General features: G+C 34.1%; 1 pseudogene; it reads left to right on the top strand.

The window, feature by feature from the left end:
- LOC106470341 overlaps positions 1 to 13,903 on the top strand; it is an 80,440-nt pseudogene that overhangs the window by 18,756 nt on the left and 47,781 nt on the right.

Genomic DNA, 13,903 nt, shown 5'->3' with positions numbered 1-13,903 from the left:
CTTATATATACCAGACTACCCTATATCTGGTAATCTCCCGAAGGCTCGAGAAAGAAGTGGCGTGACACTAGTCACGTGACCTCGCTGATGCAACAGCTCCATCTCCATAGGGTTAACAGATGCATCCTTAACAAGATTTTTGGTCTGTGGTCCCACGATGGATTGGACCTTCGTATCAATTTGTTATAACTTTTGGCAGTATGTTGAGTGGTTGAATAATCTTCTTATGATGGTTTGTGGACATATAGTTACGATTTATACAGACAACTCTACAATTGTCTCCTATGTCAATCACCAGGGGGGCACTTGGTCTTGCTCTCTCTGTTTCCACACTCTCAACCTTCTTTTCTGAACCCATTCTTTACAAGAAAGACTAATAGCTTGTCATATTCCAGGTGCACTGAATCTTGTCGCAGATTGTCTCTCAAGGCTGTACAAGATATTACCTACAGAGTGGTCTCTTGATCATTTGGTATTCAAGTGGCTTTGCTCTCATCTGGGCTCTTCTCTTATAGATGTATTTGTCACTCATCTCAACACCAAACTTCCCATTTTATAGTCACCAGTTTCCTCATCCATCAGTTCTAGTTTTGGATATATTCAGTCAAGACTGGTCCAACCTCCTATTGTCTTCTCCCTCGTGTTCTTTCTCTCATTTGGGACACTCCATGTCAGTTCCTACTGATAGCTTTGTATTGGCCAGCTCAACTGTGGTTTCCTCCATTGAATCTTCTCTTTTCCTTCTCTATCACAATCCCCACTCCTTCAACTTCCCTCTTCCATTCAACAGTGTTGTTACTTCGACTTCATGCGTGGGTTTTGTCTGGTTCTTTGCAAGATGTTCCAGATTCTCTTTATTGGTAGCCTTCTTCCTTCTTTCTCATTCCATTCATCCTTCCTTGTTGATCAAAGAAATTGACACATTTTCTTCAGTTGGTCATTTCAACATTCTTTCTCCCCTTTCTGTCCTTCTGTCTTCCATCTTTCTGAATTTGTTATGTGGCTCTCTGATGAAGGTTTATCACTATCGACCATCACTGGCTACAGTGCAGCCCTATCTAATACTTTCAGTTTTCCCATTACTGTCACGTATTCTCCTCCAGTCATTACTATGTTCTTCTATTGTTGTTTTTTTGACATCTTCATCCTCCCTGTCCTCCTAAGTGGGACCTTACCCTTCCTCCTTTTGACCCTTTAGCCTCTTGTTCCTTGTGCCATTTTTCATTTACAGCCAATTTCTTACTTCGTGGAGGAGATTGTGTTGGGTGGCATGTGATGGTCAATACTGTATACTTTTGTCACACATTATCTTCATCATCTGGACATTCCTTTGTCAAGCTAGAGGCTGCTTCCCATTGCTATTCTCCATACACCTTACTGGCTCTGATTGGGAAAGTTCTTTTTCTCTTACCTTTCTAAGTCTCTCTTATACTTCACAGGATTCCACTAAGTGGCAAGTGAGGCCTTCCAGGGTATACTTAACTAAATCTGCACAGTGTATGACCTTTCAGGCCTGATATGGTGCTCACTTATGAAATGGGGTGTTCCAAGATACTTCTAGATGTATCCTTGTGATATATAATTTACTAAATAAGGCCATACCATACCCACTGATGGACTATCATGAGTAAAGCAGTGCCATAATAGCTGCTCACCCCTCCAGACCTAATTGAATAAACTGGAGCTGGCCTGCTTTTAAATATACTTCTCTGGGCTCTCCATTGCATTTTCACCTCCTTTTTTCTTCTATTGGAATACATGAATCTTCACCACTTATCAGTTCCTAGCTGCTGGAGTAGTGGACAATAGAGAATTTCTCCTTAGTGTGAAAAATTCCCCTCAGCAGAGAGTAGGGCAGTTATGTTGATGATGCAGACCTTTCTCCTCCTACTAAATGGACAAAAAATACCTGATGCCACTTGATTTTAGACTGGAGTTTATCCACCACATATGCTTTTCTCCATCTTACCATTGCCCAGATGTCCAGTTCCTGTGTGGCCTTGTGTTGGATGTGTGCACTTTGTGTTGGTGGAATGGAGATTACTTTACCTTCTGTGATTAATGTGGGATTAAGGTGGAGATGATAGGACCTTCCTCCTACTGCATACCAGATGAAAATTGCTTAATGCTGCCTGGTTTTGGACTGGAGTTAACCTATCACTTCTGGTCTGACATGCCCTAGCTACACTATACTATTTCACATGACAATGATCCATAAACAAATTCTAGACTGTGCTTGTTTTCCACCCATATTAGAGACACATACCTTCAATATGAGTGAAGAGTGCATCCTAGCCCAGATGAGGTGCAGCCTCCCATGGATGTACCCTTATGTATTTCCATGTATAAAGTGTCACACCCCATGGGTTCCCTTTGGGTGTTTTGCAAAGGAGGCTCAGGTATGTTTTGCACCAGTCCATCCACCACTTCGTTGTAGGATTCTAGATATTATGTGAGAAGAGTTAAGGTATCGTATTGGAAGTTAACATTTTCCTACACTGAAAATGTACTTTCCGTAGATACTTACCTCTGCTTACATTTCCCATTCATCCTTCCCACTTTTAGTGCACATTTTCATGCCTAATCTCGAAGTGATGATTGAACAATCAGTATAGAGGGAGTCAGCTGAGCTAGAAGGGTGTGTTACACTTCTGTTGGTGGAGGGTTGTTGCATGCAACAGCGCAATAATATTATGTGGAAATATGTGATCTTAGGTGGGAGTTTCAAGGCTAGTGGTGAGAAAACATTGTGCATATAGAGAGCAGCACTGAACTGAGAAAGCTATTATGTGGTAGGAGGAAAAAGTATCTACCTGAAATACATTTCAGTGTTGGAAAATGTTCCATTGTGAATAATACAACCTTGCCATTTAGTAAAAACTTAAACTGTGCATGAGTAAAAACATTTTATTTGTTTAGTTATGTTTCTTACTTTTCCTTTGCTATTCACATTTGAAATTATTTTCTGCATAACATTTTCAGAAACTGTACATGCTGATAATTAATATTTTTCTAGTGGACATTTGTATTTGTATACTAAAATGGAAATCACACAAAAGTCATGTTTAACCAAATATATTAGGTAGATTATGATTTATTGATGCATAAATTATATTCAGTCTTGTTATAGACAAATCTACATTATTTATACTTCTAGCAACAGAAGAAGCTAGTTACTTAGAAGAAAGGTCTTCAGATAACACACTGAAGTTTGGTGTAGCAAAAGAGGATCAAAAAGAGAACTGTGATAGTGGAGTATCAGAGAAAACTGAGGTAATTTGCAGATTAAAAGTTTTACATTTTTTTCATACTGAAATAATAATGAAGCTGTAACAATGTATTTCTGGACTTCATTTGACTAGTCTTGTCAGTGGTGATATATTTCTAGTCACAAGGTGGAGAAATTCACTACAACTTTATTATCTGCTCCACAAAGGTATTACATCACAGTGGCAGCCATTAGCTGTTTCCCGTAGACGCAATATAAACAATGCATAACAGTTCTGTGATATATGACTTGCTAATGCTTAGACCTGAGCTTGTGAAATTTTAGATTTTATATGAGGCTGTGCAGAAAAGTTCCTAATTTTTACATTTTAGTTACTTTTGTAAAAAAATGTATAATGATAAACACATAATGTATGTAAAAAACAAGGAATTGTAGTACTTACTGCTTACTCGTGCTCCTTTGAACTCTAATACAAAATTAAAGCCATTATTTCACAAACCACTTTAAGTCTCAGAAATGTGAGTGTCTATAAAATAGTACATGTAGTGTCCAAATATACATTTTAGAACAAGAACAAAAATCTGTCAATAGAATAGAATGTCTCAAACTATGGTAATTTATCTGGCTTTCTAAGTAAGTTATGATTAGGTTAAATAAATTCTTAGCCTTTCAGAGCAGGAGTACAATGATAAAATGCTAAAAAGCTAGAGTCATTTGTATACTCTGCCACACAAAATATAGACAATAGTAATTGCTTCATGTAGAGGAGAATCTGTTCTACCTATTAGTTATGAACATGCCAATCTGCCAAGTAAAGTAGATTAGCAAACAATTTTGAAAGGCAAAGAAAAAAATGGAGGGGGGGATTCTAGAGGGTTTGACAAATTCATTGAAATCCCAGCAATTCAAGAAGGTAAAATATTAAAATCTTAGATTCTTGCTTGTAGTGATGTAAAATTGGTGTTTGTAATTGGTTGGAAGTTATAGAAACCAATTATTGAAGTAATAAAATTTGAAAGTTGTAAATTCAGCTTTGAATTTAAGAAGTTAAAACTAAGATAACATAAAATTTGGAATAATAAACTATTTTTATGCCAGTATTATTGTCATACATATATAATAAAGTTATCTAATTTATTTTGAACATAAAATGTTGTGACATGTGCAAAAGAGTTTAGGAGGGTGTCATTTTCATGATTGGTGTGTATGACATAATAGATGTTTTGTGCACTACTATTGAACCTAAAATTCGTATTCTGCTAACCAATAATAAACAATTATTTCAGCTTACCATTAAACCTTAACTTATGAGCAATTGTTGAGTTTGAACTTGTGTTGTCAACAAGACATCTGACTCAAAATTTCGAAGTGTTCTTTATGTATTTGCAAATAGTATTTTGTGTAAGCTCTGCTTTGCCACCGTAAGTTACCTTTTTTTATTGACAGTTACACTGTACACTTTGCTATGGCTTTCTGTGTCATTGTTAGTGGTATTACTTATGCAATTTGCCTTTAATTTGTGGATGAAATTCTCAATGATTTCTCAGCATTGATAGTTCTAGGTATTTCCGGCATTATATTAATGATATTGCTGATGAGTGTCCAGTTTGTTGATACTTTATTTGAATAATCCATTTAGAATTTTTATTTGTTTGAGAACTGTAGTTTTCTTTCTAACCTAATTCTCTTCATTGTCTACAGAGCTGATTTTGTCTGCTACAGTGTTGAAATTGGATTTAAAAAATGTTTGACAAAATATTCCTAATTTATTAATATACAATAGCTAACTTATTACATTTGTACTGTAATTGTAATGAAATGATTGTGATTTTACATATAAGTACAAAGATGCATAGTTAATTACATAAACAATCTTTTTCTTATGCCGATCCTTACTACCATTAGTGGCTCCTGTCCCAACCATTACTGCTTTATTGCTATTCTCACAGTTTGTTTGTTTGCAATCCACTAAACTCTACTGAAAAAGTTTCACATTTTAAAAATTAAAATCAATGTAAAAAGGTAAGTACATCTGAAGTATTGAAAGTCTTTCTGTGTTGAGTTTGAATTCATTATGTCAACAAAACGTATGACTAAAACTCTATAATTCCTTTACACATGGCATAGATATATCACTCATAATTCTCACACATTCCATGTGACTTATTGTGCATGCTTCAAATCTTATGTAAGCTTTACTATTTTGCCATTTTTGGTTCTTTTTTATTTTATTAATGTATCCTTATAAAGCTAAATTTTTTCTTGCATATTTATTTAATAACAAAAATGTTATGTTATAGGGTGTTTCAATTACAATAATTTTTCTTTAAAACTTGGTAATCCATAACTTGAAACTACAAGTAACAGAAATTAAACCTTTTCTTGGTATTTTTCCATATCGTATATTTTAGTATCTTGGTAAAACATTAAAATTGTTTTAGATACTTAAATAATTGAAATGTTCTGTTTTTATCATCATGTTTTAGAATACTAAACTGTGGAGACTATTGTATTTCTGTACTTCAGTGATGCTCCTAATTGTTCTTTCTATTGATCTCTGGAATGTATTGTTTAATTGTAGAATACATTTGTCAGAGTGAAAAGGGAACAGCCCGATGATCTACCACATGATGGGGTTATTTCAAAGTTCAGTGTCAGCACTGATGATCTGGATAATTCAAAATATAGTGTTACGAATGTGAAAACAGAAAGTGAATCTAGGTTAGAATGTACATCTGGTAAGTACAGGCATCTCTTTAAAACTAATTTCATTGAAACTGGCTGAAAAAAATTAGTTGAATTGTTAGTAATCGTTTAAATTTATTGAATTCTGTGAGACCGGAGGTTTATATATCTATATTTAGCCTGGTGGTTAGGGTGTTCAACTCGCAATCTGAGGGTCTTGAGTTCAAATCCACATTGCCAAACAGGCTTGTTCTATATATATTTGCCATCTAGGTGAAAAATTGTTGGCTTAAAAAAAGTTCTGGGTCACCCCAAACTAGTTGGGATTAAGGACATATGCATGTTTGATGTGTCTTTTGATATCTGTCCTTGGAAAGAAATTATCGTATCAAATGGTTTGAAGTGATAAAATTACAACAGTTGAAAAAATTTTTAAAAAAAGTTGATTTGAAATGGATGCAGCCATTGTATCTTTCAAATGAAATAGTAAGAATCTTTTTGAGTTGTGTTTCTTATCTTCTTGGTTCTTTATGCAAAGACTTTGAATGAAAAAAGAGTTATTACCTCATGCCATTGCCAAGAATATTTTTCTTCATGCCCCTAGTCTTAGAAGTAGCTCTCACTCCTAAATGTATTCATATGTATTGCACCAGCCTGTGATGATGTCATCATTACTGTAGCCCTTCACCAATAAGAGGGTGACACATCTTCCATGCACAGTAATACACATGAGCACTAGCATTCGAACAAAAGCTAATATACTTTCCTTGGCACTGCTTTGTACAGGCATGTTTTTCTCTTTATGATATTAAACTTTTGTTACCATTTATTGTGCAGTCTCTCTTTCTTTCAATTTCTTCATTATGAGAAAGAAAAATGAGACTTAATTTTAAACATTTCAGTTGGAACTTTGATTTTAATTATCTTCAACTTAATTATTCTTTTAATCAAATTTATAATTCTTATACATGTGTCCCATCATCTATGATAAGGTTTCTTTGACAGTACTACTTCTCTCTGTTTTAACCCATTGTATGAATTTCGATAAATGCTTTTCAATTATTAAACCTATGCACCATCACCATACCAGACTAATTTTTATTTTTAGAAGTTGTTTTAATTTTAAAATGTTCAAGGTGTTTCTTTATTTTCTGCTTGAAAATAATTTGTAAAATATCCAAGTTTAGTAGTTAGTACACAATCAGGTTATTACAATAATTTGTTAACTGGATGAAAACAAATCATAAAAGAAAACAAGAAATCTAGTAGTCACTTTTAAGTAATGATACCTGAAAAACAGAAGAAGATATTTTCATGTTTATTGGAAAAGCTGTTAATTTTATCCTCTTGCATGTTGTCCTGCTTTAATACTTCTTGGGGGTAAGCAACGTAGAGTGTTCATTATAAATAATAGTTTTTCATTGAGCATGAAAGTGCACTTAACTTCTTTAAAACTGATAAAAATCATAAAGGAAAACAACATGCAGTGTAAGTAATAAACCAAGTTTTTCATTGAGCATGAAAGTGCACTTAACTTCTTTAAAACTGATAAAAATCATAAAGGAAAACAACATGCAGTGTAAGTAATAAACCAAGTTTTTCATTGAGCATGAAAGTGCACTTAACTTCTTTAAAACTGATAAAAATCATAAAGGAAAACAACATGCAGTGTAAGTAATAAACCAAGTTTTTCATTGAGCATGAAAGTGCACTTAACTTCTTTAAAACTGATGAAAGTCACAAAGGAAAACAACATGCAGTGTAAGTAATAAACCAAGTTTTTCATTGACACTGGGGTGTTTTTTCCTTTTTTAAGTTTATTAAATTCTACCTGTGGGACTCTTGAAAAAAAAGTTGAGAGTCTGGGACCCTTCACTGTGGGACCCTAGTGAGAACCCTGATGAAGTAATCATCATGTGACAATAGCCTTTCACCAATCTGAGGGTGACACATCCTTCTTTGGCATTAGATTCCCATGAGCACTTGCAATCAAAATTAACTTCATTCTTATCATAGGCATTGTGTTTAACAGATTGGTTTCTTCAAGTTTAAATTTCATGAGATTTACACTGCCTTTTCTTAGTGTTAGCTTTCTTTGGTTTCCTTTTAGTTTGTTGTAACTTTAATTAAAAGCAACATCGCCACTTAATAAAGTTTTCTTTTTGTTTTCTATTTTTAATTTCCAATTAATTCTGCATGAACCTTCAGCTTGGGAATCTTCTCATTTTCTTTCTCACTCTTCATCTATTTGTTTTCTTACTCTACTTCTTTGCTATCTATCCATGACACTTTCAGATTTACTGGAGAAACTTACATATACCTCTTTTCCAACTTTCCCCTAATTTTCATCTTCTGTTGTGTCCCAGTTAACTTAATTTTTTTGTTTCTGGAATTTCCTTAATTGATATGTCTTACATTTGGATGTTTGCCTCTCTCAGTCTTATCTCTGGGACCTCTGTCTGTCTTCCTTTGAAGTGAAGTCCTTTAAGGTTTTCCTCATCAGCAGTCTTCTCTGATTAGTTTGGTTCCTTAATTTCTTGGTCCAGATGATCATCAGGAGTCTCATCAGGTTGCTTTCTCTTCTTTTCCTTGTCCTTTTGCTTCTTTTCATTGTACCCCTTCTCTGAGGACTAGCTGTTGTGGTTGAAAGAGGTGACCCTCTTTTGGACCCTCTTCTCAGTTTTCCTTCTTTGCAGATGATCTTTGGATCACACAGATGCATTAACACAGATTTTACCTGCCTTTTCACACTCAATCTCCTCTTTCTCCAATTGTCCTTCCACCTCCTCAGATCCCAGGCATCTTTAGCACTTACAGGAGACTATGTATTCTCTATGGATTATGAATGCTGTGGAATAAGTATGCAAACCCTCTTAAGAATTTTTATTCTTATCTTTTTTTTGGTTCTCCAGACAACAAGAGATTCACACCATACCATAGGTCTATTGTTCTTGAACTAGTTTTAGTTATCCCTTGGTTCAAAATTGCTAGTTTTCTCAATCTGAGGTGGGTTTTTTTTACATGCTGTGGATTACTAAAATTGATGTTTTGTGTGCCTTTCTGAAATAATGCAGGTCTCTGCATGCAGTAGCAGTTTCTCACACATCTGCCTTTGAGATTTTGCACATGCCACTAGTCTTAAACTGTCTCCCACATATGATATGAACTGTGCTAGTGCATGATGTAATCATCATGTGACAATAGCCCTTTGCCAATAGGAGGATGACACATCCTCTTTGTGCAGTAGGTTCTCACAAGCACTTGTAGTCAAAATTACCTTAATTGTTAACCTTAGCACCCTCTTTAACAAACATGCTTCCCTAAATATAAACTTAATTTTCTGAAATTTGTGCTGCCTCTTCATAGTGTTAGCTTTCTTTTAGTTTGTTTTAACTTATACTTGACCCTATGATAACAATATTAAAACAAGTGGATAAAATAGTTTAAAACTTGATAAGAACTTTCAGAAAAGTGTGTAGTTTGAGAAAAATAAAATATTTAATTTAGTTTTTTCTACTATTTCTAATAAATATTCATTATTTAATTTAGTTACTTGGACTCAAACTCTGAATAGTTCACCTGCAAGGTGATTTTAATTTTAAGTATAAAAATACTATTTATTAGTTCTAGGACAGTTTGCTGCTGAACATTTTGTTACTAGGGTATTTCGCTACCTGTTCCAGATACATATAAATAACTCATTATGGCTCAACAACTATCGAGGAAAGCCAGATTTATTTTTAAAAAGTTGAAAATCTTTCATCATTTTAAGTTAAATGTTTTACAACATAAGAGCCTTTTTTATTTTGAAGGAGTATTTCTCTAATAAACTAATATTTTACTAACTGGAGTGTTTGTCTAATGAACTAATACTGACAAAATATTTTTATTTTATTATCTTAAATCAGATATGTAAGGGAGATTATGACATAAGATTATCAGGTAGTGAGCTGACCGGTAGCAAAATGTCCAAGAATGAATTGTTCAGTAGCAAACTGTCTGGCCACCCTATTTATTATCTTACAGTTTTCACAATTCATTTGCATAATCTGTAGAACCTCCTAAATGAATATAAAAACTTTTCAAGGTAAATGTTTATATTTTTATTTTCCATTTTCTCTACCATATCACTAACCGTAGCTGTTATCATCAATGTACAATGCAATGAAATGTTTAAAATTAAGAAATAAAAATAGGTACATGCCTTTTAACTCTTCATTGAATAATATTTTTTGGGTCATATGTGCAATTACACATCTTTGCCTTTCCACTTATAGTTTATTTTTAATGTTTTGTTTTCCCTTCTTATTCTTTACTGTTAATTTATTTTGTTGACACATGTCAATGAGTACCTGTGGGCAATAGAATGGTATGAATAGCAGAGATAACTTAGCCTCCAACAAAATATTTTTATATATGCTTGGTAATGCAAGCTTTGCAGGATGGGGGGAGAGCTTAGGTTACTTTATAACAATAATTAAACCTTTCATATATGATTTTAAACATAACTAATGCATAATTAACTAAATATAAAAGTAAAACCTAAATACAATTTAACTGTTTCTATATCTCTAACTATAACATAGTTAGGTAAGAAACAACTGAAGTGCTGTTGTGGATAAAGCAACCAACAGTAATACAAGCAGTAACATCTACCCGAGGATAACAACTTGGTCCCAATTTCAAAATAACCATTGTTAGATTATAGTGTAAAATGAGTTCTTTCTAATGACCATAAACACATGCATGTTGAAAGTACACATAACTTCTAAAGCTCAACGTTAACTATGGATGGTAGGTGTGGCACCTGTTAGTGGTTAACATTATTGCTTTTAGTGTTTCTTTTGAAATAAAGAAATAAAAACTAAGATAATATAAAATGCTGAACTATAACATATTTGATAATAATAATTTCATTAAAATACATTAATAGTAACGTGGTTTAATTAAATTTTCAACGTAACTTAGTGACATGCATAGAAAGGAGTCTAAACAGTGTGTCCTTTTCAAAGGGTTAAAGCTACATTGCCATTAAATAAAAACATTTTTCTTTGATCTGGAGAATTATTTGATCATGAATTCTCAAGTGATGGTGACTAGTACCTCCTCCAAAGTTTGTGGCAATGTTGCTAATACTGCTTTGACTGATTGGCTATTTCCACCTCACAAGGTTTCGCTGGGCTTCTCTTTGCCTTTTGAGAAAAATGTTACTTCTTCATATTTCTGTAAATATGATCACTCAAGTTTGTTCTTTTCCTTTCTCCCATATTTTTTTATTCTTCGTTTCCTTTACTACATGACTCTCATGCTCAGGATTATGTGGTTTTTCCTCCTCCTCAAGACATACAGTTTCCATTTCAAAAACGTTCTTGGATCAGTTTCTTTCTTCTCTCTCTCTCTCTTATGCCTTATTATTCTTGATTCCAGGATTCCTTCACCATGGCTTATGGCCATTCCCCTTCTCCGTTCCTGGATTCCAAATACTTGGAATCCCTGTTATCCATTTGCGGTACTGGCTCCCTGTCTATTAATTTTCTGTAGTGCTCAATTTTCCCACTGTCACCTTTTTCTTACCCATCTCCCTCATTAGCTGTCCTATCTTTATCTTTCATCTAGAGATCTATGCTCTGTCCTTTTCAGTACCTTACCTTGGCCAGGGTTTTGTCTTCTGACTTGTTCCTGTTTACATGGTTCCTCTGTTGTTAAGGATGTTTAGTGGTGTAATGTACCTTTTTCTTGTGGCCAGGATGCCATTACCTCACTATTTCTAATGAACCCGACCTTACAAATCTCAAACTTCATGAAGTTTTGTCCACCTCTAGAAGAAACCTTTCATCCAAGTTGTAGGCAAGTTATCAAATTATAATGAAAGAAAAGATTGCAAAATGTAAAATAGAATGTTCTGTTAGTATTGATCACAATGTTCTAAACAATTTATGGTCAGAACTTATACTTCTCACCTTTTCACACTTATTTTCTGTAGTTATTATATTGTTAGCAACTGACTTAGAAACTCAATGAAAGAAAATGAATAGTACTGTAGGGTCTTTTGAGCATGGACCAAGAAATTCCAAAGTAAATCTCTTGAGAATTTCTACTTCCAATCTTTTCACACTTATTTCATATGTTTATTTTACTGTTAGCGGCTGAAGTAGAAACCTTTTGAAAACAAAGCAATGAATTGCCACTCTAAGTATTAGACTTTCTCGAATAGAGTTTATTGGCTTGTTTGTAGTACAGTAATTGCAACAACCATTGTCTAAAGTACTATATAAAGTGAAAGAAAATATTTATGATATGGCTATATACAAAGTTTGATCCAATCAATAAACCTGTTAGGTATTTGAATGTTAGTTACCTCCTGGGATTTAGCGGTATAGGTGTATGAGTATATAAAAGCTTATGAACATCCTCTTTCTTATTTAACCATACTCACACAGTAACCAATAAATGCTTGGTTTCCAGTAATATATATACGGCCCATTTTGGTTTAGCTAATATTTCTAACTTAGCCTTCTTGTTAAGCACTTTAGAAGCCTTACAGAAAAGGGATATTGCTATAGTTTATGCAGAAAAGTTAATTCGTTGCAGCATACGGTTTTTAGAAGCAACGAAGGAACATAAGGGTAAAAAGGCCTTAGAAGTAGAGAATGCCATAAAGGAAATGAAGTTTCATTAATAACACTGACAGAGAATAATAATATTGTTTCAATCAATCATGGTCTATTTTTAACCATTATCATAAACAATATGAAACAACAGTTATTCCAGCTTCTTCTCATGAACCAACTGGGTCACAGCCAGGCACTTCTAATTTCATTCCAGACATAATTTTTGAGCTTCATACCTTAGAAATCAATAAGTGGCCAGCAAAGATATATCCAGACTTTGGAGAAAAGGAAAGAGAGTCCTTTTGTAAACGTTTCAGAGTGACATTTTCAAAAACAGCCACAGCTTACAGAAACTTTCTAGACAATTGTAGGTGCTATATTCCATCAGATTTGAATCCATTAATTGGGTGTTCAGAAGTCATCCCATGCAATTCTTTCAAATGGAAATGAGGCTTCAGAAGCATGAACCTTATCACTATGTAAATGAGGTCTAGGCTGTTAATCAACCATGTGACAAATCTCATGTTCATTAGCTTCACATCTCTCTCATTCAAAACTGGAAACCAGATGACTATGAATACAAATGGCTTAGGTGTCATCATTCAGCAACTGATACATGAACAAGAGTAGCCATATCCAAGGAACTCACCATAGACAAAGTTTGGAAGTTCTGTTAATAAGTTATTCAGGAATTCAAAAGTTCAAGGTGAGAGAAAATTAATTTTTTATTTTAACATTTTCAAATGTAGATTTCAATTACAATTTACAGCTACTATTTCTGAAATATGTGTTTTTATGTATTGGTGATATAATAAATACTAATCATAATAACACTTTCAAAATGCATTCCCTTACTTCTTTATTTAGCACTACACCACTGATGATGATCTTCTCTCTACCATTCGTGTTCTCCATTTGTAGCTCCATGATTTTAATCTGGTTCCTTTTCTTTATCCTGAAGTCTTAAGTGTTGTTGCTCATACCATGGAGAATTGGGTCGAGGCTACTCGACACCAATCCTGCCTTTTCCCCATGGTTTCTTGTCTCTCACAGTATCATGAGTCCACTTCTTGCCATTGGCAATTCCACACCCATTGATGACTCACTCCCATTGTACTCAGTAAGCTCAAGTTCTGTGAGGGCAGGTCTATATCTTCTGCTTCTAGGGCTCTGAACTCCTTTTACAGTCGGCTAATTGGTCATTCAAGTTCTTAAAGAAGAACTTTTTCATTACTTCTCATCTCTTTCTCCTCTTTTTTTATTCCATTTCCTTCTCATTCCAATCCTTATTGTTTTCTGCATCTGAAGACCACAGTACCAGATCTTTTGTATATGAAAGTAGTTGAGAGGGGAATATGTCCCTATCCAGTGTTGTATT

Source organism: Limulus polyphemus, unplaced genomic scaffold (genome assembly GCF_000517525.1).
Source record: "Limulus polyphemus unplaced genomic scaffold, Limulus_polyphemus-2.1.2 Scaffold3954, whole genome shotgun sequence".
NCBI classification, from domain to species: Eukaryota; Metazoa; Arthropoda; class Merostomata; order Xiphosura; family Limulidae; genus Limulus; species Limulus polyphemus.
Note: the sequence above shows the minus strand (reverse complement) of the source record. Positions and strands in the feature narration are given on the sequence as shown.